This window comes from Schistocerca serialis, unplaced genomic scaffold, assembly GCF_023864345.2.
Source record: "Schistocerca serialis cubense isolate TAMUIC-IGC-003099 unplaced genomic scaffold, iqSchSeri2.2 HiC_scaffold_1363, whole genome shotgun sequence".
Classification (NCBI taxonomy): domain Eukaryota; kingdom Metazoa; phylum Arthropoda; class Insecta; order Orthoptera; family Acrididae; genus Schistocerca; species Schistocerca serialis.
Window position 1 is genome coordinate 5,252,710 of NW_026047584.1, and position 24,899 is coordinate 5,277,608.

The window sequence follows — 24,899 nt, forward strand, 5'->3', positions numbered from 1 at the left end:
CTAGTTATTGACGGTGAAACACAGAAATAGCATTGGAATTAACTACAAACGGCAAAATGCCAACTTTAGTCCACGAAGACTGACTCTTCTTACTGTCTATGTTTTGAACCGTTCCTGTGACACTAGTTATAGATTCCGATGCTTCACTTCAGGTTTACTGTATCCCTCTGACCTTCTTATTGACGATGAAACACAGAAATTGCATCGGAATTAAATAGAAAACTCACAATGCCGACTTAAGTACAAGAAGACTGACTCTTCTTACTGTCTATGTTTGGAACCATTCCTGTGACACTAGTTATAGATTCCGATGCTTCACTCCAGGTTTACTGTATCCCTTGGACCTTCCTATTGACGATGAAACACAGAAATTGCATCGGAATTAAATAGAAAAGGCACAATGCCGACTTAAGTACAAGAAGACTGACTCTTCTTAGTGATTATAGTTTGAACCATTGCTGTGACACTAGTTATAGATTCCGATGCTTTACTTCAGGTTTACTGTATACCTTGGACATTCTTATTGGCGATGAAACAAAGAAATTGCATCGGAATTAAATAGAAAAGGAACAATGTCGTCTTAAGTACAAGAAGACTGACTCTTCTTACAGTCTATGACTTTAACCATTCCAGTGAAACCAGTTATAGATTCCGATGCTTCACTCCAGGTTTACTGTCTCCCTGGGACCTTCTTATTGACGATGAAACACAGAAATTGCTATTGGAATTAAATACAAAATGCACAATGCCGACTTATGTACAAGAAGACTGACTCTTCTTACTGACTATGCTTTGAACCTTTCCTGTGACACTAGTTATAGATTACGATGCTTCACTTCAGGTTTACTGTATACATTGGAAGTTCTTATTGACGATGAAACACAGAAATTGCATAAGAATTAAATACAAAAGGCACAATGCCGACTTAAGTACAAGAAGACTGACTCTTCCTACTGTCTATGTTTGATCCATTCCTGTGACACTAGTTTTAGATACCGATTCTTTACTTCAGGTTTACTGTATCCCTCTGACCTTCTTATTGACCATGAAACACAGAAATTGCGTCGGAATTAAATACAAAAGGCACAATGCCGACTTAAGTACAAGAAGACTGACTCTTCCTACTGTCTCTGTTTTGAACCATTCCTGTGACACTAGTTATAGATTCCGATGCTTCCCTTCAGGTTTACTGTATCCCTCTGACCTTATTGCCGATGAAACACAGAAATTGAACGGGAATTAAATACAAAAGGCAGAATGGCGACTTAAGGACAAGAAGACTGACTCTTCTTACTGACTATGTTTGAACCATTCCTGTGAGACTAGTTATAGATTCCGATGCTTCACTTCAGGTTTACTGTTTCCCTTGGACCTTCTTATTGACGATGAAACACAGAAATTGCATCGGAATTAAATACAAAAGGCACAATGCCGACTTAAGTACAAGAAGACTGACTCTTCCTACTGTCTATGCTTTGAACCATTTCTGTGACACTAGTTATAGAGTCCGATGCTTCACTTCAGGTTTACTGTATCTCTTGGACCTTCTTATTGACGATGAATCACAGAAATTGCATCTTAATTAAATACATAAGGCACAATGCCGACTTAAGTACAAGAAGACTGACTCTTCTTACTGTGTATATTTTGAACCATTCCAGTGACACTAGTTATAGATTCAGATGCTTCACTTCAGGTTTACTGTACCCCTTGGACCTTCTTATTGACGATGAAACACAGAAATTGCATCGGAAGTAAATTCACAAAGCACAATGCCGACTTAAGTACAAGAAGACTGACTCTTCTTACTGTCTATGTTTTGAACCATCACTGTGACACTAGTTATAGATTCCCATTCTTCACTCCAGGTTTACTGTATCCCTCTGACCTTCTTATTGACGATGAAACATGGAAATTGCATCGCAATTAAATACAAAAGGCACAATGCCGACTTATGTACAAGAAGACTGACTCTTCCTACTGTCTATGTTTGATCCATTCCTGTGACACTAGTTTTAGATTCCGATTCTTTACTTCAGGTTTACTGTATCCCTCTGACCCTCTTATTGATGATGAAACACAGAAATTGCATCGGAATTAAATACAAAAGGAACAATGCCGACTTAAGTACAAGAAGACTGACTCTTCTTACTGTCTATTTTTTGAACAATTCCTGTGACACTAGTTATAGATTCCGATGCTTCACTTCAGATTTACTGTATCCCACTGACCATCTTATTGACGATGAAACACGGATATTGCATCGTAATTAAATACAAAAGGCACAATGCCGACTTAAGTACAAGAAGACTGTCTCTTCTTACTGTCTATGTTTGAACCATTCCTGTTATACTAGTTATAGATTCCGATGCTTCACTTCAGGTTAACTGTATCTCTCTGACCTTCTTATTGACGATACAACACAGAAATTGCATCGGAATTAAATAGAAAAGGCACAATGCCGACTTAAGTACAAGAAGACTGACTCTTCTTACTGATAATAGTTTGAAATATTCCAGTGACAATAGTTATAGATTCCGCTGCTTCACTTCAGGTTTACTGTATCCCTTGGACCTTGTTATTGACGGTGAAACACAGAAATAGCATTGGAATTAAATACAAAAGGCAAAATGCCAACTTTAGTCCACGAAGACTGACTCTTCTTACTGTCTATGTTTTGAACCATTCCTGTGACACTAGTTATAGATTCCGATGCTTCACTTCAGGTTTACTGTATCCCTCTGACCTTCTTATTGACGATGAAACACAGAAATTGCATCGGAATTAAATAGAAAACTCATAATGCCGACATAAGTACAAGAAGACTGACTCTTCTTACTGTCTACGTTTTGAACCATTCCTGTGACACTAGTTATAGATTCCGATGCTTCACTCCAGGTTTACTGTATCCCTTGAACCTTCTTATTGACGATGAAACACAGAAATTGCATAGGAATTAAATAGAAAAGGCACAATGCCGACTTAAGTACAAGAAGACTGACTCTTCTTAGTGATTATAGTTTGAACCATTGCTGTGACACTAGTTATAGATTCCGATGCTTTACTTCAGGTTTACTGTATACCTTGGACATTCTTATTGGCGATGAAACACAGAAATTGCATTGGAATTAAATAGAAAAGGAACAATGACGTCTTAAGTACAAGAAGACTGACTCTTCTTACAGTGTATGACTTTAACCACTCCAGTGAAACTAGTTATAGATTCCGATGCCTCACTCCAGGTTTACTGTATCCCTCTGACCTTCTTATTGACGATGAAACACAGAAATTGCATCGGAATTAAATACAAAAGGCACAATGCCGACTTACGTACAAGAAGACTGACTCTTCTTACTGTCTATGTTTTGAACCACTCCAGTGACACTAGTTATAGAGTCCGATGCTTCACTTCAGGTTTACTGTATCTCATGGACCTTATCATTGACGATGAATCACAGAAATTGCGTCGGAATTAAATACAAAAGGCACAATGCCGACTTAAGTACAAGAATACTGAATCTTCTTACTGTCTATATTTTGAACCATTCAAGTGACACTAGTTATAGATTCCGATGCTTCACTTCAGGTTTACTGTACCCCTTGGACCTTCTTATTGCCGATGAAACACAGAAATTGCATCGGAAGTAAATACAAAAAGCACAATGCCGACTTAAGTACAAGAAGACTGACTCTTCTTACTGTCTATGTTATGAACCATCACTGTGACACTAGTTATAGATTCCGATTCTTCACTCCAGGTTTACTGTATCACTCTGACCTTCTTATTGACGATGAAACACAGAAATTGCATCGGAATTAAATACAAAAGGAACAATGCCGACTTAAGTACAAGAAGACTGACTCTTCTTACTGTTTATTTTTTGAACAATTCCTGTGACACTAGTTATAGATTCCGATGCTTCACTTCAGGTTTACTGTATCCCACTGTCCATCTTATTGACGATGACACACGGAAATTGCATCGTAATTAAATACAAAAGGCACAATGCCGACTTAAGTACAAGAAGACTGTCTTTTCTTACTGTCTATGTTTGAACCATTCCTGTGACACTAGTTATAGATTCCGATGCTTCACTTCAGGTTAACTGTATCTCTCTGATCTTCTTATTGACGATGAAACACAGAAATTGCATCGGAATTAAATAGAAAAGGCACAATGCCGACTTAAGTACAAGAAGACTGACTCTTCTTACTGATAATAGTTTGAACCATTCCAGTGACAATAGTTACAGATTCCGATGCTTCACTTCAGGTTTACTGTATCCCTTGGACCTTGTTATTGACGGTCAAACACAGAAATAGCATTGGAATTAAATACAAAAGGCAAAATGCCAACTTTAGTCCACGAAGACTGACTCTTCTTACTGTCTATGTTTTGAACCATTCCTGTGACACTAGTTATAGATTCCGATGCTTCACTTCAGGTTTACTCTATCCCTCTGACCTTCTTATTGACGATGAAACACAGAAATTGCATCGGAATTAAATAGAAAACTCACAATGCCGACTTAAGTACAAGAAGACTGACTCTTCTTACTGTCTATGTTTTGAACCATTCCTGTGACACTAGTTATAGATTCCGATGCTTCACTCCAGGTTTACTGTATCCCTTGGACCTTCTTATTGACGATGAAACACAGAAATTGCATCGGAATTAAATAGAAAAGGCACAATGCCGACTTAAGAACAAGAAGACTGACTCTTCTTAGTGATTATAGTTTGAAACATTGCTGTGACACTAGTTATAGATTCCGATGTTTTACTTCAGGTTTACTGTATACCTTGGACATTCTTATTGGCGATGAAACACAGAAATTGCATCGGAATTAAATAGAAAAGGAACAATGTCGCCTTAAGTACAAGAAGACTGACTCTTCTTACAGTCTATGACTTTAACCATTCCAGTGAAACTAGTTATAGATTCCGATGCTTCACTCAAGGTTTACTGTCTCCCTGGGACCTTCTTATTGACGATGAAACACAGAAATTGCATTGGAATTAAATACAAAATGCACAATGCCGACTTATGTACAAGAAGACTAACTCTTCTTACTGACTATGCTTTGAACCTTTCCTGTGACACTAGTTATAGATTCCGATTCTTCACTTCAGGTTAACTGTATCTCTCTGACCTTCTTATTGACGATGAAACACAGAAATTGCATCGGAATTAAATAGAAAAGGCACAATGCCGACTTAAGTACAAGAAGACTGACTCTTCTTACTGATAATAGTTTGAACCATTCCAGTGACAATAGTTATAGATTCCGATGCTTCACTTCAGGTTTACTGTATCCCTTGGACCTTGTTATTGACGGTGAAACACAGAAATAGCATTGGAATTAAATACAAAAGGCAAAATGCCAACTTTAGTCCACGAAGACTGACTCTTCTTACTGTCTATGTTTTGAACCATTCCTGTGACACTAGTTATAGATTCCGATGCTTCGTTTCAGGTTTACTGTATCCCTCTGACCTTACTATTGACTATGAAACACAGAAATTGCATCGGAATTAAATAGAAAACTAACAATGCCGACTTAGGTACAAGAAGACTGACTCTTCTTACAGTCTATGTTTTGAACCATTCCTGTGACACTAGTTATAGATTCCGATGCTTCACTCCAGGTTTACTGTATCCCTTGGACCTTCTTATTGACTATGAAACACAGAAATTGCATCGGAATTAAATAGAAAAGGCACAATGCCGACTTAAGTACAAGAAGACTGACTCTTCTTAGTGATTATAGTTTGAACCATTGCTGTGACACTAGTTATAAATTCCGATGCTTTACTTCAGGTTTACTGTATACCTTGGACATTCTTATTGGCGATGAAACAAAGAAATTGCATCGGAATTAAATAGAAAAGGAACAATGTCGTCTTAAGTACAAGAAGACTGACTCTTCTTACAGTCTATGACTTTAACCATTCCAGTGAAACCAGTTATAGATTCCGATGCTTCACTCCAGGTTTACTGTCTCCCTGGGACCTTCTTATTGACGATGAAACACAGAAATTGCAATTGGAATTAAATACAAAATGCACAATGCCGACTTATGTACAAGAAGACTGACTCTTCTTACTGACTATGCTTTGAACCTTTCCTGTGACACTAGTTATAGATTACGATGCTTAACTTCAGGTTTACTGTATACCTTGGAAGTTCTTATTGACGATGAAACACAGAAATTGCATAAGAATTAAATACAAAAGGCACAATGCCGACTTAAGTACAAGAAGACTGACTCTTCCTACTGTCTATGTTTGATCCATTCCTGTGACACTAGTTTTAGATTCCGATTCTTTACTTCAGGTTTACTGTATTCCTCTGACCTTCTTATTGACCATGAAACACAGAAATTGCGTCGGAATTAAGTACAAAAGGCACAATGCCGACTTAAGTACAAGAAGACTGACTCTTCCTACTGTCTCTGTTTTGAACCATTCCTGTGACACTAGTTATAGATTCCGATGCTTCCCTTCAGGTTTACTGTATCCCTCTGACCTTATTGCCGATGAAACACAGAAATTGAACGGGAATTAAATACAAAAGGCAGAATGGCGACTTAAGGACAAGAAGACTGACTCTTCTTACTGACTATGTTTGAACCATTCCTGTGACACTAGTTATAGATTCCGATGCTTCACTTCAGGTTTACTGTTTCCCTTGGACCTTCTTATTGACGATGAAACACAGAAATTGCATCGGAATTAAATACAAAAGGCACAATGCCGACTTAAGTACAAGAAGACTGTCTCTTCCTACTGTCTATGTTTTGAACCATTTCTGTGACACTAGTTATAGAATCCGATGCTTCACTTCAGGTTTACTGTATCTCTTGGACCTTCTTATTGACGATGAATCACAGAAATTGCATCTTAATTAAATACATAAGGCACAATGCCGACTTAAGTACAAGACGACTGACTCTTCTTACTGTGTATATTTTGAACCATTCTAGTGACACTAGTTATAGATTCAGATGCTTCACTTCAGGTTTACTGTACCCCTTGGACCTTCTTATTGACGATGAAACACAGAAATTGCATCGGAAGTAAATTCACAAAGCACAATGCACAAGAAGACTGACTCTTCTTACTGTCTATGTTTTGAACCATCACTGTGACACTAGTTATAGATTCCCATTCTTCACTCCAGGTTTATTGTATCCCTCTGACCTTCTTATTGACGATGAAACATGGAAATTGCATCGGAATTAAATACAAAAGGCACAATGCCGACTTATGGACAAGAAGACTGACTCTTCCTACTGTCTATGTTTGATCCATTCCTGTGACACTAGTGTTAGATTCCGATTCTTTACTTCAGGTTTACTGTATCCCTCTGACCTTCTTATTGACGATGAAACACAGAAATTGCATCGGATTTAAATACAAAAGGAACAAGGCCGACTTAAGTACAAGAAGACTGACTCTTCTTACTGTCTATTTTTTGAACAATTCCTGTGACACTAGTTATAGATTCCGATGCTTCACTTCAGGTTTACTGTATCCCACTGACCATCTGATTGACGATGAAACACGGAAATTGCATCGTAATTAAATACAAAAGGCACAATGCCGACTTAAGTACAAGAAGACTGTCTCTTCTTACTGTGTATGTTTGAACCATTCCTGTGACACTAGTTATAGATTCCGATGCTTCACTTCAGGTTAACTGTATCTCTCTGACCTTCTTATTGACGATAAAACACAGAAATTGCATCGGAATTAAATAGAAAAGGCACAATGCCGACTTAAGTACAAGAAGACTGACTCTTCTTACTGATAATAGTTGAACCATTCCAGTGACAATAGTTAAAGATTCCGCTGCTTCACTTCAGGTTTACTGTATCCCTTGGACCTTGTTATTGACGGTGAAACACAGAAATAGCATTGGAATTAAATACAAAAGGCAAAATGCCAACTTTAGTCCACGAAGACTGACTCTTCTTACTGTCTATGTTTTGAACCATTCCTGTGACACTAGTTATGGATTCCGATGCTTCACTTCAGGTTTACTGTATCCCTCTGACCTTCTTATTGACGATGAAACACAGAAATTGCTTCGGAATTAAATAGAAAACTCACAATGCCGACTTAAGTACAAGAAGACTGACTCTTCTTACTGTCTATGTTTTGAACCATTCCTGTGACACTAGTTATAGATTCCGATGCTTCACTCCAGGTTTACTGTATCCCTTGAACCTTCTTATTGACGATGAACACAGAAATTGCATCGGAATTAAATAGAAAAGGCACAATGCCGACTTAGGTACAAGAAGACTGACTCTTCTTAGTAATTATAGTTTGAACCATTGCTGTGACACTAGTTATGGATTCCGATGCTTTACTTCAGGTTTACTGTATACCTTGGACATTCTTATTGGCGATGAAACACAGAAATTGCATCGGAATTAAATAGAAAAGGAATAATGTCGTCTTAAGTACAAGAAGACTGACTCTTCTTACAGTCTATGACTTTAACCATTCCAGTGAAACTAGTTATAGATTCCGATGCTTCACTCCAGGTTTACTGTATCCCTCTGACCTTCTTATTGACGATGAAACACGGAAATTGCATCGGAATTAAATATAAAAGGCACAATGCCGACTTAAGTACAAGAAGACTGTCTCTTCTTACTGTCTAAGTTTGAACCATTCCTGTGACACTAGTTATAGATTCCGATGCTTCACTTCAGGTTTACTGTATCCCTCTGACCTTCTTATTGACGATGAAACACAGAAATTGCATTGGAATTAAATACAAAATGCACAATGCCGACTTATGTAATAGAAGACTGACTCTTCTTACTGACTATGCTTTGAACCTTTCCTGTGACACTAGTTATAGATTACGATGCTTCACTTCAGGTTTACTGTATACCTTGGAAGTTCTTATTGACGATGAAACACAGAAATTGCATAAGAATTAAATACGAAAGGCACAATGCCGACTTATGTACAAGAGGACTGACTCTTCCTACTGTCTATGTTTGATCCATTCCTGTGAAACTAGTTTTAGGTTTCGATTCTTTACTTCAGGTTTACTGTATCCCTCTGACCTTCTTATTGACCATGAAACACAGAAATTGCGTCGGAATTAAATACAAAAGGCACAATGCCGACTTAAGTACAAGAAGACTGACTCTTCCTACTGTCTCTGTTTTGAACCATTCCTGTGACACTAGTTATAGATTCCGATGCTTCACTTCAGGTTTACTGTATCCCTCTGACCTTCTTATTGACGATGAAACACAGAAATGGCATTGGAATTAAATACAAAATGCACAATGCCGACTTATGTACAAGAAGACTGACTCTTCTTACTGACTATGCTTTGAACCTTTCCTGTGACACTAGTTATAGATTACGATGCTTCACTTCAGGTTTACTGTATACCTTGGAAGTTCTTATTGACGATGAAACACAGAAATTGCATAAGATTTAAATACGAAAGGCACAATGCCGACTTAAGTACAAGAAGACTGACTCTTCCTACTGTCTATGTTTTGAACCATTTCTGTGACACTAGTTATAGAGTCCGATGCTTCACTTCAGGTTTACTGTATCTCTTGGACCTTCTTATTGACGATGAATCACAGAAATTGCATCTTAATTAAATACATAAGGCAGAATGCCGACTTACGTACAAGAAGACTGACTCTTCTTACTGTGTATATTTTGAACCATTCCAGTGACACTAATTATAGATTCAGATGCTTCACTTCAGGTTTACTGTACCCCTTGGACCTTCTTATTGACGATGAAACACAGAAATTGCATTGGAAGTAAATTCACAAAGCACAATGCCGACTTAAGTACAAGAAGACTGACTCTTCTTACTGTCTATGTTTTGAACCATCACTGTGACACTAGTTATAGATTCCCATTCTTCACTCCAGGTTTACTGTATCCCTCTGACCTTCTTATTGACGATGAAACATGGAAATTGCATCGGAGTTAAATACAAAAGGCACAATGCCGACTTAAGTACAAGAAGACTGACTCTTCTTACTGTCTATTTTTTGAACAATTCCTGTGATTCTAGTTATAGTTTCCGATGCTTCACTTCAGGTTTACTGTATCCCTCTGACCTTCTTATTGACGATGAAACACGGAAATTGCATCGGAATTAAATACAAAAGGCACAATGCCGACTTAAGTACAAGAAGACTGTCTCTTCTTACGGTCTACGTTTGAACCATTCCTGTGACACTAGTTATAGATTCCGATGCTTCACTTCAGGTTTACTGTATCCCTCTGACCTTGTTATTGACGATGAAACACAGAATTTGCATCGGAATTAAATAGAAAAGGCACAATGCCGACATAAGTATAAGAAGACTGACTCATCTTACTGTCTATGTTTTGACCCACCCTGTGACATTAGTTATAGATTCCGATGCTTCACTCCAGGTATACTGTATCCCTCTGACCTTCTTATTGACGATGAAACACAGAAATTGCATCGGAATTAAATACAAAATGCACAATGCCGACTTATGTACAAGAAGACTGACTCTTCTTACTCACTATGCTTTGAACCTTTCCTGTGACACTAGTTATAGATTACGATGCTTCACTTCAGGTTTACTGTATACCTTGGAAGTTCTTATTGCCGATGAAACACAGAAATTGCATAAGAATTAAATACAAAAGGCACAATGCCGGCTTATGTACAAGAAGACTGACTCTTCCTACTGTCTATGTTTGATCCATTCCTGTGACACTAGTTTTAGATTCCGATTCTTTACTTCAGGTTTACTGTATCCCTCTGACCTTCTTATTGACCATGAAACACAGAAATTGCGTCGGAATTAAATACAAAAGGCACAATGCCGACTTAAGTACAAGAAGACTGACTCTTCCTACTGTCTCTGTTTTGAACCATTCCTGTGACACTAGTTATAGATTCCGATGCTTCACTTCAGGTTTACTGTATCCCTCTGACCTTATTGCCGATGAAACACAGAAATTGAGTCGGAATTAAATACAAAAGGCAGAATGGCGACTTAAGGACAAGAAGACTGACTCTTCTTACTGACTATGTTTGAACCATTCCTGTGACACTAGTTATAGATTCCGATGCTTCACTCCAGGTTTACTGTATCCCTTGAACCTTCTTATTGACGATGAAACACAGAAATTGCATCGCAAATAAATAGAAAAGGCACAATGCCGACTTAAGTACAAGAAGACTGACTCTTCTTAGTGATCATAGTTTGCACCATTGCTGAGACACTAGTTATAGATTCCGAGGCTTTACTTCAGGTTTACTGTATACCTTGGACATTCTTATTGGCGATGAAACACACGAAATTGCATCGGAATTAAATAGAAAAGGAACAATGTCGTCTTAAGTACAAGAAGACTGACTCTTCTTACAGTCTATGACTTTAACCAATCCAGTGAAACTAGTTATAGATTCCGATGCTTCACTCCAGATTTACTGTATCCCTCTGACCTTCTTATTGACGATGAAACACGGAAATTGCATCGGAATTAAATACAAAAAGCACAATGCCGACTTAAGTACAAGAAGACTGTCTCTTCTTACTGTCTAAGTTTGAACCATTCCTGTGACACTAGTTATAGATTCCGATGCTTCACTTCAGGTTTACTGTATCCCTCTGACCTTCTTATTGACGATGAAACACAGAAATTGCATTGGAATTAAATACAAAATGCACAATGCCGACATATGTACAAGAAGACTGACTCTTCTTACTGACTATGCTTTGAACCTTTCCTGTGACACTAGCTATAGATTACGATGCTTCACTTCAGGTTTACTGTATACCTTGGAAGTTCTTATTGACGATGAAACACAGAAATTGCATAAGAATTAAATACGAAAGGCACAATGCCGACTTATGTACAAGAAGACTGACTCTTCCTACTGTCTATGTTTGATCCATTCCTGTGACACTAGTTTTAGATTTCGATTCTTTACTTCAGGTTTACTGTATCCCTCTGACCTTCTTATTGACCATGAAACACAGAAATTGCGTCGGAATTAAATACAAAAGGCACAATGCCGACTTAAGTACAAGAAGACTGACTCTTCCTACTGTCTCTGTTTTGAACCATTCCTGTGACACTAGTTATAGATTCCGATGCTTCACTTCAGGTTTACTGTATCCCTCTGACCTTATTGCCGATGAAACACAGAAATTGAATCGGAATTAAATACAAAAGGCAGAATGGCGACATAAGGACAAGAAGACTGACTCATCTTACTGACTATATTTGAACCATTCCTGTGACACTAGTTATAGATTCCGATGCTTCACTTCAGGTTAACTGTATCTCTCTGACCTTCTTATTGACGATAAAACACAGAAATTGCATCGGAATTAAATAGAAAAGGCACAATGCCGACTTAAGTACAAGAAGACTGACTCTTCTTACTGATAATAGTTTGAACCATTCCAGTGACAATAGTTATAGATTCCGATGCTTCACTTCAGGTTTACTGTATCCCTTGGACCTTGTTATTGACGGTGAAACACAGAAATAGCATTGGAATTAAATACAAAATGCAAAATGCCAACTTTAGTCCACGAAGACTGACTCTTCTTACTGTCTATGTTTTGAACCATTCCTGTGACACTAGTTATAGATTCCGATGCTTCACTTCAGGTTTACTGTATCCCTCTGACCTTCTTATTGACGATGAAACACAGAAATTGCATCGGAATTAAATAGAAAACTCACAATGCCGACTTAAGTACAAGAAGACTGACTCTTCTTACTGTCTATGTTTTGAACAATTCCTGTGACACTAGTTATAGATTCCGATGCTTCACTCCAGGTTTACTGTATCCCTTGGACCTTCTTATTGACGATGCAACACAGAAATTGCACCGGAATTAAATAGAAAAGGCACAATGCCGACTTAAGTACAAGAAGACTGACTCTTCTTAGTGATTATAGTTTGAACCATTGCTGTGACACTAGTTATAGATTCCGATGCTTTACTTCAGGTTTACTGTATACCTTGGACATTCTTATTGGCGATGAAACAAAGAAATTGCATCGGAATTAAATAGAAAAGGAACAATGTCGTCTTAAGTACAAGAAGACTGACTCTTCTTACAGTCTATAACTTTAACCATTCCAGTGAAACCAGTTATAGATTCCGATGCTTCACTCCAGGTTTACTGTCTCCCTGGGACCTTCTTATTGACGATGAAACACAGAAATTGCATTGGAATTAAAAACAAAATGCACAATGCCGACTTATGTACAAGAAGACTGAAATTTCTTACTGACTATGCTTTCAACCTTTCCTGTGACACTAGTTATAGATTACGATGCTTCACATCAGGTTTACTGTATACCTTGGAAGTTCTTATTGACGATGAAACACAGAAATTGCATAAGAATTAAATACAAAAGGCACAATGCCGACTTAATTACAAGAAGACTGACTCTTCCTACTGTCTATGTTTGATCCATTCCTGTGACACTAGTTTTAGATTCCGATTCTTTACTTCAGGTTTACTGTATCCCTCTGACCTTCTTATTGACCATGAAACACAGAAATTGCGTCGGAATTAAATACAAAAGGCACAATGCCGACTTAAGTACAAGAAGACTGACTCTTCCTAAAGTCTCTGTTTTGAACCATTCCTGTGACACTAGTTATAGATTCCGATGCTTCCCTTCAGGTTTACTGTATCCCTCTGACCTTATTGCCGATGAAACACAGAAATTGAACGGGAATTAAATACAAAAGGCAGAATGGCGACTTAAGGACAAGAAGACTGACTCTTCTTACTGACTATGTTTGAACCATTCCTGTGACACTAGTTACAGATTCCGATGCTTCACTTCAGGTTTACTGTATCTCTTGGACCTTCTTATTGACGATGAATCACAGAAATTGCATCTTAATTAAATACATAAGGCACAATGCCGACTTAAGTACAAGAAGACTGACTCTTCTTACTGTGTATATTTTGAACCATTCCAGTGTCACTAGTTATAGATTCAGATGCTTCACTTCAGGTTTACTGTAGCCCTTGGACCTTCTTATTGACGATGAAACACAGAAATTGCATCGGAAGTAAATTCACAAAGCACAATGCCGACTTAAGTACAAGAAGTCTGACTCTTCTTACTGTCTATGTTTTGAACCATCACTGTGACACTAGTTATAGATTCCCATTCTTCACTCCAGGTTTACTGTATCCCTCTGACCTTCTTATTGACGATGAAACATGGAAATTGCATCGGAATTAAATACAAAAGGCACAATGCCGACTTATGTACAAGAAGACTGACTCTTCCTACTGTCTATGTTTGATCCATTCCTGTGACACTAGTTTTAGATTCCGATTCTTTACTTCAGGTTTACTGTATCCCTCTGACATTCTTATTGACGATGAAACACAGAAATTGCATCGGAATTAAATACAAAAGGAACAATGCCGACTTTAGTACAAGAAGACTGACTCTTCTTACTGTCTATTTTTTGAACAATTCCTGTGACACTAGTTATAGATTCCGATGCTTCACTTCAGGTTTACTGTATCCCACTGACCATCTTATTGACGATGAAACACGGAAATTGCATCGTTATTAAATACAAAAGGCACAATGCCGACTTAAGTACAAGAAGACTGTCTCTTCTTACTGACTATGTTTGAACCATTCCTGTGACACTAGTTATAGATTCCGATGCTTCACTTCAGGTTAACTGTATCTCTCTGACCTTCTTATTGACGATAAAACACAGAAATTGCATCGGAATTAAATAGAAAAGGCACAATGCCGACTTAAGTACAAGAAGACTGACTCTTCTTACTGATAATAGTTTGAACCATTCCAGTGACAATAGTTATAGATTCCGCTGCTTCACTTCAGGTTTACTGTATCCCTTGGACCTTGTTATTGACGGTGAAACACAGAAATAGCATTGGAATTAAATACAAAAGGCAAAATGCCAACTTTAGTCCACGAAGACTGACTCTTCTTACTGTCTATGTTTTGAACCATTCCTGTGACACTAGTTATAGATTCCGATGCTTCACTTCAGGTTTACTGTATCCCTCTGACCTTCTTATTGACGATGAAACACAGAAATTGCATCGGAATTAAATAGAAAACTCACAATGCCGACTTAAGTACAAGAAGACTGACTCTTCTTACTGTCTATGTTTTGAACCATTCCTGTGACACTAGTTATAGATTCCGATGCTTCACTCCAGGTTTAGTGTATCCCTTGAACCTTCTTATTGGCGATGAAACACAGAAATTGCATCGGAATTAAATAGAAAAGGCACAATGCCGACTTAAGTACAAGAAGACTGACTCTTCTTAGTGATTATAGTTTGAACCATTGCTGTGACACTAGTTATAGATTCCGATGCTTTACTTCAGGTTTACAGTATACCTTGGACATTCTTATTGGCGATGAAACACAGAAATTGCATCGGAATTAAATAGAAAAGGAACAATGTCGTCTTAAGTACAAGAAGACTGACTCTTCTTACAGTCTATGACTTTAACCATTCCAGTGAAACTAGTTATAGATTCCGATGCTACACTCCAGGTTTACTGTATCCCTCTGATCTTCTTATTGACGATGAAACACGGAAATTGCATCGGAATTAAATACAAAAGGCACATTGCCGATTTAAGTACAAGAAGACTGTCTCTTCTTACTGTCTAAGTTTGAACCATTCCTGTGACACTAGTTATAGATTCCGATGCTTCACTTCAGGTTTACTGTATCCCTTGGACATTCTTATTGACGATGAAACACAGAAATTGCATTGGAATTAAATACAAAATGCACAATGCCGACTTATGTACAAGAAGACTGACTCTTCTTACTGACTATGCTTTGAACCTTTCCTGTGACACTAGTTATAGATTACGATGCTTCACTTCAGGTTTACTGTATACCTTGGAAGTTCTTATTGACGATGAAACACAGAAATTGCATAAGAATGAAATACGAAAGGCACAATGCCTACTTATGTACAAGAAGACTGACTCTTCCTACTGTTTATGTTTGATCCATTCCTGTGACACTAGTTTTAGATTTCGATTCTTTACTTCAGGTTTACTGTATCCCTCTGACCTTCTTATTGACCATGAAACACAGAAATTGCGTCGGAATTAAATACAAAAGGCACAATGCCGACTTAAGTACAAGAAGACTGACTCTTCCTACTGTCTCTGTTTTGAACCATTCCTGTGACACTAGTTATAGATTCCGATGCTTCACTTCAGGTTTACTGTATCACTCTGACCTTCTTATTGACGATGAAACACAGAAATTGCATTGGAATTAAATACAAAATGCACGATGCCGACTTATGTACAAGAAGACTGACTCTTCTTACTGACTATGCTTTGAACCTTTCCTGTGACACTAGTTATAGATTACGATGCTTCACTTCAGGTTTACTGTATACCTTGGAAGTTCTTATTGACGATGAAACACAGATATTGCATAAGAATTAAATACGAAAGGCACAATGCCGACTTATGTACAAGTAGACTGACTCTTCCTAGTGTCTATGTTTGATCCATTCCTGTGACACTAGTTTTAGATTTCGATTCTTTACTTCAGGTTTACTGTATCCCTCTGACCTTCTTATTGACGAAGAAACACAGAAATTGCATCGGAATTAAATACAAAAGGCACAATGCCGACTTAAGTACAAGAAGACCGACTCTTCCTACTGTCTATGTTTTGAACCATTTCTGTGACACTAGTTATAGAGTCCGATGCTTCACTTCAGGTTTACTGTATCTCTTGGACCTTCTTATTGACGATGAATCACAGAAATTGCATCTTAATTAAATACATAAGGCACAATGCCGACTTAAGTACAAGAAGACAGACTCTTCTTACTGTGTATATTTTGAACAATTCCAGTGACACTAGTTATAGATTCAGATGCTTCACTTCAGGTTTACTGTACCCCTTGGACCTTCTTATTGACGATGAAACACAGAAATTGCATTGGAAGTAAATTCACAAAGCACAATGCCGACTTAAGTACAAGAAGACTGACTCTTCTTACTGTCTATGTTTTGAACCATCACTGTGACACTAGTTATAGATTCCCATTCTTCACTTCAGGTTTACTGTATCCCTCTGACCTTCTTATTGACGATTAAACATGGAAATTGCATCGGAATTAAATACAAAAGCCACAATGCCGACTTAAGTACAAGAAGACTGACTCTTCTTACTGTCTATTTTTTGAACAGTTCCTCTGACACTAGTTATAGTTTCCGATGCTTCACATCAGGTTTACTGTATCCCTCTGACCTTCTTATTGACGATGAAACACGGAAATTGCATCGGAATTAAATACAAAAGGCACAATGCCGACTTAAGTACAAGAAGACTGTCTCTTCTTACTGTCTACGTTTGAACCATTCCTGTGACACTAGTTATAGATTCCGATGCTTCACTTCAGGTTTACTGTATCCCTCTGACCTTCTTATTGACGATGAAACACAGAAATTGCATCGGAATTAAATAGAAAAGGCACAATGCCGACATAAGTATAAGGAGACTGACTCATCTTACTGTCTATGTTTTGACCACCCCTGTGACATTAGTTATAGATTCCGATGCTTCACTCCAGGTATACTGTATCCCTCTGACCTTCTTGTTGACGATGAAACACAGAAATTGCATCGGAATTAAATACAAAATGCACAATGCCGACTTATGTACAAGAAGACTGACTCTTCTTACTCACTATGCTTTGAACCTTTCCTGTGCCACTAGTTATAGATTCCGATGCTTCACTTCACGTTTACTGTATCCCTCTGACCTTATTGCCGATGAAACACAGAAATTGAATCGGAATTAAATACAAAAGGCAGAATGGCGACTTAAGGACAAGAAGACTGACTCTTCTTACTGACTATGTTTGAACCATTCCTGTGACACTAGTTATAGTTTCCGAGGCTTCACTCCAGGTTTACTGTATCCCTTGAACCTTCTTATTGACGATGAAACACAGAAATTGCATCGCAAATAAATAGAAAAGGCACAATGCCGACTTAAGTACAAGAAGACTGACTCTTCTTAGTGATTAGAGTTTGAACCATTGCTGTGACACTAGTTATAGATTCCGATGCTTTACTTCAGGTTTACTGTATACCTTGGACATTCTTATTGGCGATTAAACACAGAAATTGCATCGGAATTAAATAGAAAAGGAACAATGTCGTCTTAAGTACAAGAAGACTGACTCTTCTTACAGTCTATGACTTTAACCATTCCAGTGAAACTAGTTATAGATTCCGATGCTTCACTCCAGGTTTACTGTATCCCTCTGACCTTCTTATTGACGATGAAACACAGAAATTGCATTGGAATTAAATACAAAATGCACAAAGCCGACTTATGTACAAGAAGACTGACTCTTCTTACTGACTATGCTTTGAACCTTTCCTGTGACACTAGCTATAGATTACGATGCTTCACTTCAGGTTTACTGTATACCTTGGAAGTTCTTATTGACGATGAAACACAGAAATTGCATAAGAATTAAATACGAAAGGCACAATGCCGACTTATGTACAAGAAGACTGACTCTTCCTACTGTCTATGTTTGATCCATTCCTGTGACACTAGTTTTAGATTTCGATTCTTTACTTCAGGTTTACTGTATCCCTCTGACCTTTTTATTGCCCATGAAACACAGAAATTGCGTCGGAATTAAATACAAAAGGCACAATGCCGACTTAAGTACAAGAAGACTGACTCATCCTACTGTCTCTGTTTTGAACCATTCCTGTGACACTAGTAATAGATTCCGATGCTTCACTTCAGGTTTACTGTATCCCTCTGACCTTATTGCCGATGAAACACAGAAATTGAATCGGAATTAAATGCAAAACGCAGAATGGCGACTTAAGGACAAGAAGACTGACTCATCTTACTGACTATATCTGAACCATTCCTGTGACACTAGTTATAGATTCCGATGCTTCACTTCAGGTTTACTGTTTCCCTTGGACCTTCTTATTGACGAAGAAACACAGAAATTGCATCGGAATTAAATACAAAAGGCACAATGCCGACTTAAGTACAAGAAGACTGACTCTTCCTACTGTCTATGTTTTGAACCATTTCTGTGACACTAGTTATAGAGTCCGATGCTTCACTTCAGGTTTACTGTACACCTTGGACCTTCTTATTGACGATGAATCACAGAAGTTGCATCTTAATTAAATACATAAGGCACAATGCCGACTTAAGTACAAGAAGACTGACTCTTCTTACTGTGTATATTTTGAACCATTCCAGTGACACTAGTTATAGATTCAGATGCTTCACTTCAGGTTTACTGTACCCCTTGGACCGTCTTATTGACGATGAAACACAGAAATTGCATTGGAAGTAAATTCACAAAGCACAATGCCGATTTAAGTACAAGAAGACTGACTCTTCTTACGGTCTATGTTTTGAACCATCACTGTGACACTAGTTATAGATTCCCATTCTTCACTCCAGGTTTACTGTATCCCTCTGACCTTCTTATTGACGATGAAACACGGAAATTGCATCGGAATTAAATTCAAAAGGCACAATGCCGACTTAAGTACAAGAAGATTGTCTCTTCTTACTGTGTATGTTTGAGCCATTCCTGTGACACTAGTTATAGATTCCGATGCTTCACTTCAGGTGTACTGTATCCCTCTGACCTTCTTATTGACGATGAAACACAGAAATTGCATCGGAAGTAAATAGAAAAGGCAAAATGCCGACATAAGTATAAGAAGACTGACTCATCTTACTGTCAATGTTTTGACCATCCCTGTGACATTAGTTACAGATTTCGATGCTTCACTCCAGGTATACTGTATCCCTCTGACCTTCTTATTGACGATGAAACACAGAAATTGCATCGGAATTAAATACAAAAAGCACAATGCCGACTTATGTACAAGAAGACTGACTCTTCTTACTGACTATGCTTTGAACCTTTCCTGTGACACTAGTTATAGATTACGATGCTTCACTTCAGGTTTACTGTATACCTTGGAAGTTCTTATTGCCGATGAAACACAGAAATTGCATAAGAATTAAATACAAAAGGCACAATGCCGACTTATGTACAAGAAGACTGACTCTTCCTACTGTCTATGTTTGATCCATTCCTGTGACACTAGTTTTAGATTCCGATTCTATACTTCAGGTTTACTGTATCCCTCTGACCTTCTTATTGACCATGAAACACAGAAATTGCGTCGGAATTAAATACAAAAGGCACAATGCCGACTTAAGTACAAGAAGACTGACTCTTCCTACTGTCTCTGTTTTGAACCATTCCTGTGACACTAGTTATAGATTCCGATGCTTCACTTCAGGTTTACTGCATCCCTCTGACCTTATTGCCGATGAAACACAGAAATTGAATCGGAATTAAATACAAAAGGCAGAATGGCGACTTAAGGACAAGAAGACTGACTCTTCTTACTGTCTATGTTTGAACCATTCCTGTGACACTAGTTATAGATTCCGATGCTTCACTTCAGGTTTACTGTTTCCCTTGGACCTTCTTACTGACGAAGAAACACAGAAATTGCATCGGAATTAAATACAAAAGGCACAATGCCGACTTAAGTACAAGAAGACTGACTCTTCCTACTGTCTATGTTTTGAACCATTTCTGTGACACTAGTTATAGAGTCCGATGCTTCACTTCAGGTTTACTGTATCTCTTGGACCTTCTTATTGACGATGAATCACAGAAATTGCATCCTAATTAAATACATAATTCACAATGCCGACTTAAGTACAAGAAGACTGACTCTTCTTACTGTGTATAATTTGAACCATTCCAGTGACACTAGTTATAGATTCAGATGCTTCACTTCAGGTTTACTGTACACCTTGGACCTTGTTATTGACGATGAAACACAGAAATTGCATCGGAAGTAAATACACAAAGCACAATGCCGACTTAAGTACAAGAAGACTGTCTCTTCTTACTGTCTATGTTTGAACCATTCCTGTGACACTAGTTATAGATTCCGATGCTTCACTTCAGGTTTACTGTATCCCTCTGACCTTCTTATTGACGATGAAACACATAAATTGCATCGGAAATAAATACAAAAGGCACAATGCCGACCTAAGTACAAGAAGACTGACTCTTCTTACTGTCTATACTTTGAACCATTCCAGTGACACTAGTTATAGATTCCAATGCTTCACTTCAGGTTTACTGTATCCCTCTGACCTTCTTATTGACGATGAAACACAGAAATTGCATCGGAATTATATACAAAAGGCACAATGCCGACTAAAGGACAAGAAGACTGAGTCTTCTAACTGACTTTGTTTTGAACCAATCGTGTGACACTAGGTACAGATACCGATGCTTGACTTCTGTTTTAGGGTATCCCTTGGAGCTTCTTATTGACGATGAAACACAGAAGCTGCATCGGAATTAAATAGAAAAGGCACAATGTCGACTTAAGTACAAGAAGACTGACTCTTCTTACTGTCTATAATTTGAACCATTCCTGTGACACTAGTTATAGATTCCGATGCTTCACTTCAGGTTTACTGTATCCCTCTGACCTTCTTATTGACGATGAAACACAGAAATTGCATCGGAATTAAATAGAAAAGGCACAATGCCGCATAAGTACAAGAAGACTGACTCATCTTACTGTCTATGTTTTGACCATCCCTGTGACATTAGTTATAGATTCCGATGCCTCTCTCCAGGTATACTGTATCCCTCTGACCTTCTTATTGACGATGAAACAGAGAAATTGCATCGGAATTAAATAGAAAAGGCAGAATGCCGACTTATGTACACGAAGACTGACTCTTCTTACTGACTATGCTTTGAACCATTCCTGTGACACTAGTTATAGATTACGATGCTTCACTTCAGGTTTACTGTATACCTTGGAAGTTCTTATTGACGATGAAACACAGAAATTGCATCGGAATTAAATACAAAAGGCACAATGCCGACTTATGTACAAGAAGACTGACTCTTCCTACTGTCTATGTTTTGATCCATTCCTGTGACACTAGTTTTAGATTCCGATTCTTTACTTTAGGTTTACTGTATCCCTCTGACCTTCCTATTGACCATGAAACACAGAAATTGCGTCGGAATTAAATACAAAAGGCACAATGCCGACTTAAGTACAAGAAGACTGACTCTTCCTACTGTCTCTGTTTTGAACCATTCCTGTGACACTAGTTATAGAATCCGATGCTTCACTTCAGGTTTACTGTTCCCTTGGACCTTCTTATTGACGATGAAACACAGAAACTGCATCGGAATTAAATACAAAATTCACAATGCCGACTTAAGTACAAGAAGAATGACTCTTCTTACTGTCTATGTTTGAACCATTCCTGTGACACATGTCATAGAGTCCGATGCTTCACTTCAGGTTTACTGTATCTCTTGGACCTTCTTATTGACGATGAATCACAGAAATTGCATCGGTATTAATTACAAAAGGCACAATGCCGACTTAAGTACAAGAAGACTGACTCTTCTTACTGTCTATATTTTGAACCATTCCAGTGACACTAGTTATAGTTCCGGTGCTTCACTTCAGGTTTACTGTACCCCTTGGACCTTCTTATTGACGATGAAACACAGAAATTGCATCGGAAGTAAATACAAAAAGCACAATGCCGACTTAAGTACAAGAAGACTGACTCTTCTTACGGTCTATGTTTTGAACCATCACTGTGACACTAGTTACAGATTGCGATGCTTCACCCCTGGTTTACTGTATCCCTTGGACGTTCTTATTGCCGATGAAACACAGAAATTGCATCGGAATGAAATAGAAAAGGCACAATGCCGACTTAAATACAAGAAGACTGACTCTTATTACTGATAATAGTTTGAACCATTCCTGTGACAATAGTTATAGATTCCGATGCTTCACTTTAAATTTACTGAATCCCTTCGACCTTGGTATTGACTGTGAAACACAGAAATAGCATTGGAATTAAATACAAAAGGCACAATGCCGACTTAAATACAAGAGGTCTGACTCTTCTTACTGTCTATTCTTTGAACAATACCTGTGGCACTAGTTATAGATTCCGATGCTTCACTCCAGGGTTACTGTATCCCTTGGACCTTCTTATTGACGATGAAACACAGAAATTGCATCGGAATTAAATAGAAAAGGCACAATGCCGACATAAGGACAAGAAGACTGACTCTTCTTACTGACATTGTTTTGAACCAATCCTGTGACACTAGGTATAGATTCCGATGCTTGACTTCAGTTTTAGTGTATCCCTTGGACCTTCTTATTGACGACGAAACACAGAAATTGCATCGGAATTAAATAGAATAGGCACAATGTCGACTTAAGTACAAGAAGACTGACTCTTCTTACTGTGTATGTTTTGATCCATTCCTGTGACACTAGTTATAGATTCCGATGCTTCACTTCAGGTTTACTGTATCCCTTGGACGTTCTTATTGACGATGAAACACAGAAGTTGCATCGGAATTAAATACAAAAGGCACAAAGCCGACTTATGTACAAGAAGACTGACTCTTCCTACTGTCTAAGATTTGAACTATTTCTGTGACACTAGTAATAGAGTCCGATGCTTCACTTCAGGTTTACTGTATCTCTTGGACCATCTTATTGACGATGAATCACAGAAATTGCATCGGAATTAAATACAAAAGGCACAATGCCGACTTAAGTGCAAGAAGACTGACTCATCTTACTGTCTATATTTTGAACCATTCCAGTGACACTAGTTATAGATTCCGATGCTTCACTTCAGGTTTACTGTACCCCTCTGACCTTCTTATTGACGATGAAACACGGAAATGGCATCGAAATTAAATACAAAAGGCACAATGCCGACTTAAGTACACGAAGTCTGTCTCTTCTTACTGTCTATGTTTAAACCATTCCTGTGACACTAGTTATAGATTCCGATGCTTCACTTCAGGTTTACTGTATACCTCTGACCTTCTTATTGACGATGAAACACTGAAATTGCATCTCAATTAAATAGAAAAGGCACAATGCCGACATAAGTACAAGAAGACTGACTCATCTTACTGTCTATGTTTTGAACGATCCCTGTGACATTAGTTATAGATTCCGATGCTTCACTCCAGGTTTACTGTATCCCTCTGACCTTCTTATTGACGATGAAACACAGAAATTGCATCGGAATTAAATACAAAAGGCACAATGCCGACTTAAGTACAAGAAGACTGACTCTTCTTACTGTCTATTTTTTGAACAATTCCTGTGACACTAGTTATAGATTCCGATGCTTCACTTCAAGTTTACTGTATCCCTCTGACCTTATTATTGACGATGAAACACAGAAATTGCATCGGAATTAAATACAAAAGGCACAATGCCGACATAAGTACAAGAAGACTGACTCTTCTTTCTGTCTATGTTTGAACCATTCCTGTGACACTAGTTATAGAGTCCGATGCTTCACTTCAGGTTTACTGTATCTCTTGGACCTTCTTATTGACGATGAATCACAGAAATTGCATCGGAATTAAATACAAAAGGCACAATGCCGACTTAAGTACAAGAAGACTGACTCTTCTTACTGTCTATATTTTGAACCATTCTAGTGACACTAGTTATAGATTCCGATGCTTCACTTCAGGTTTACTGTACCCCTTGGACCATCTTATTGACGATGAAACACAGAAATTGCATCGTAAGTAAATACAAAAAGCACAATGCCGACTTAAGTACAAGAAGACTGATACTTCTTACTGTCTATGTTTTGAACCATTCCTGTGACACTAGTTACAGAGTCCGATGCTTCACTTCAGGTTTACTGTATCTCTTGGACCTTCTTATTGACGATGAATGACAGAAATTGCATC